The sequence below is a fragment of the Mizuhopecten yessoensis genome, unplaced genomic scaffold, assembly GCF_002113885.1.
Source record: "Mizuhopecten yessoensis strain PY_sf001 unplaced genomic scaffold, ASM211388v2 scaffold5413, whole genome shotgun sequence".
Taxonomy (NCBI): domain Eukaryota; kingdom Metazoa; phylum Mollusca; class Bivalvia; order Pectinida; family Pectinidae; genus Mizuhopecten; species Mizuhopecten yessoensis.
The window spans coordinates 162,365-163,060 of NW_018406037.1; the positions used below are offsets into that span (position 1 = coordinate 162,365).

Here is a 696-nt window from a genome sequence, read left to right on the forward strand (position 1 = left end):
CTTCACTCGTTGTGTGAACAACAGTAGGGGGAGTGTAAAACCTGCACTGGATTTTGTTAACGGCAGAAGGGGAACTGTTAAACCTTCACAAATACGTGGAGTACACTAATAGGAACTGTATAGAGTTTTGATGTTGTGAAAAGACAAATATTTGGAATACACTAACAAGGAACGGTGTAGAGTCTTGATGTTGTGACCAGACAAATACGCAGAATTAACTAACAAGGAACAGTGTAGAGTCTTGATGTTTTGACAAGACAAATACGCAGAATTAATTAACAAGGAACAGTGTATAGGCTTGATGTTGTGACAAGACAAATACGTTGAATACACTTACAACGAACTGTGTAGATTTTTGATGTTGTGACAAGACAAATACGCAGAATTAACTAACAAGAAACAGTGTAGAGTCTTGATGTTGCGACAAGACAAATACGTGGAATACACTTACAACGAACTGTTTAGAGTCTTGATGTTTTGACAAGACAAATACGTGGAGTAAACTAACAAGAAACTGTGTAGAGTCTTGATGTTGTGACCAGACAAATACGTGGAATTAACTTACAGGGAACTGTGTAGAGTCTTGATGTTCTGACAAAACAAATACATTGAATACACTTACAAGGAAGTGTGTAGAGTCTTGAGGTTGTGACAAGACAAATACGTGGAGAACACTAATTTGGAAGTGTAGAGTCT

The 696-nt window shown here is 37.4% G+C and overlaps 1 protein-coding gene across 1 annotated transcript in view; it reads right to left on the reverse strand.

The window, feature by feature from the left end:
• Positions 1-696, reverse strand: part of LOC110450673 — a 123,722-nt gene that overhangs the window by 110,401 nt on the left and 12,625 nt on the right. The gene's annotated exons all lie outside the window — the stretch shown is intronic.